The 2,522-nt window shown below is 37.8% G+C and overlaps 1 long non-coding RNA gene across 1 annotated transcript; it reads left to right on the top strand.

The window, feature by feature from the left end:
• Positions 1 to 205: 205 nt before the first annotated feature.
• On the top strand, positions 206 to 1,397 carry LOC307020600. The gene is made up of 3 exons (XR_013802948.1): positions 206 to 281; positions 395 to 570; positions 1,255 to 1,397. It is a non-coding gene; the product is annotated as an uncharacterized lncRNA (long non-coding RNA).
• Positions 1,398 to 2,522: the final 1,125 nt, after the last annotated feature.

Raw genomic sequence — 2,522 nt, forward strand, 5'->3', positions numbered from 1 at the left:
CTGTTGCTAGCTAGCTATTTCAATGTTGATTTCATAGCCAACTTGGTTTATTATAAATGTCAGCACGAAGATTGATACAGGTGGTACAGAAAGCAGCCAGTAATTAATTATACTGGGCTTCTTGTTGACATATTTTAGCATAATCAACATTAATGCATATTATGTTTCATCATGCATTTGGTTAGTGTCTTTGTCTGTTCTCTACAGGTGTTTGTCACCGCAGCTGATGTTGAGACAACCCTCACTCTATATACCTGCAAGTCCTCGTCTGATACTGCTTGGTATGCATTTCATTGATAGACATAATATATCAGATTGGCCATTGTTCTTTGAGTTTACAGATGTTTACGCAAGGTGAGATGCATTCTGATGTTGCTATTACTTTAACTTTCAGGTGGAACCGGGCAAGTCACTACTGGACGGCGATGGATGATCACCCTTGAGGGCCGTGTCATATCTGAGGGCATCACACCAACCTTTTTCACGGGACTTGCTGCTGTCTTTGCGATCTACTATATTCAACCTGCAGTATCAGGAAGAGGCAGCCTGTACTCTGGAATTCATTCAGAGGTAAGACTCCTTTCATTTCCTTGTAATCATTATGTTTTTTTATTTACAATTAAAATCTTTGAAACCTGAATAACCACAAATCATTACTTTTCACACTTAAAGGGATAGTTAGGATTTTTTTAACAAAAGATGGTATTAGTTACTTACCGGTATTGACACAGACATTAACTCAGGCAGGCAGTCATACATTTCCCTGCCAGCTGGTCAATTGTTAGGCAAAAATGAATAGCAGAACATGGGGTCAGTTAACAAAAACACAAAAGAAACATGAACCATTCACACAAGAATGCAACATATATTGAGTAATTCTGCTGCTTGATGCTCTTGTCCGAACTCTGTATATCTTGAAAATATGTTCTTTGTTAATTATGTGTATTACTATTCAGTGGAGCCGATTCCAATATCAAGCCGCCAATAAGCTTGAATAGAGGCGTAATATGTTAACTGGCTCAAGTGCGTAGTAATACACTGGCAATTTTCAACAAATGAAATAGTTCCAAGATATAGAAGGGTCTGATAGGAAAAATCAAGCAGCGAAATTACATTAAATACCCCATTATGTCAGTACTGGTTAGTAACTCATATCACCTTATGGAATAAAACCCAAACTACCCCTTTAAGACAAAAAAGTGTTCCTAATAGTTTTCCATTCAGACTCTGGTCTTAAAACATTTCCGATTTCAGGCGCTTGCTCAACCCAGAGAGAGGAACAAAGGCCATCCGGGGCAAGGTTGTCTCCAAGAAGACGGCTGTGATCGCCCAGAAGAAGTCTGCCACAGTCAACACACACGTCTCCACACTACTGAAGAACCTCCTTGACTTTGAATGGGACTTCATATACTGTAGGTCAGTGAGCTCTCTCTCGTCTCTCACTCTCTCACTCCATGTGTTGTTTTGACAGACTGACGTTGCCACATTATGCCACAAGACACTTTGGTATTACCAGCTTTATAAGCATTGTTATTGTACATTCCCGATTCTAGAGTTATTTTTGATTAATTATTTTGTTTGTTGCTGTTTTACAGTGGCAACACTGGTAAGGAAAGGAACAAGGACCAGCAAGGTGTTGGTCATCTCTACCTGAACCAGAAGATTCCTCTTTCTATCAGGACCGTCCGCAAATCTTCCTGAAGTGAAGCATGCACCTACCTCACAGGACTATTTCAAGAGGCAAAACACAAGCCCCACATTTAGCTATTGCTGCAAATTTAAAAAATGTTCTTACTGATGTATATTTTAAAAATGGTCTTAATAGTGCAGTTTGTTTTCTAAATGTTGCTTATAATGCATTTGTTCAAAAATGTTCTTACTGATGTTTTTTTTTTTGTACAGTAGCGGTATTTATGTTGACACTGCCTTTTTAAATAAAAGTGTGTTTGCATTAAATCCTTTCCAAATTGTTTATTGCTTATTTTGCATAATTTTCATAATAATGCATATTTTAAGCAGACGTCTGTAACCCACAGAACAATACATATGTTATATTGATTAATTAATGATGACTTTTTAGATATTCTCAAATGCTAAATTGAGTTGTTGTATTGTCAATCAAGTAATCTACTGGCAACCCCCTAAACAGAATGTTACTGTGAATTATTACATTTTTTACAGTAATAAACTGAAATTGTTCAACAGTATGAATACTGTAGAGCAGGGGTGTCCAAAGTACGGCCCGCGGGCCAACTGCGGCCCGGGATCCATTTTTTATTGGCCTGCAGCAAATTATAAAAATAGAATAGAATGTGGCCCACACATGAAACTTGCACTTGACTGTATTGTAGTTCTTAGTTTGACCAGTAGGTGGAGCTACTCACTAGCTGCAGTCCTAATGCAGCTTCTCCACAAAAAAAAGTTTCAAATAAAAAAAATTCTCGACGACAAAATGGCAGAACCAAAGAAACGCAAGATAGCAAGTGAATGCAGAAAATTTCAAACACAGTGGGAAAATGAAT

The sequence above is a fragment of the Notothenia rossii genome (genome assembly GCF_949606895.1).
Source record: "Notothenia rossii genome assembly, chromosome: 9".
Lineage (NCBI taxonomy): Eukaryota > Metazoa > Chordata > Actinopteri > Perciformes > Nototheniidae > Notothenia > Notothenia rossii.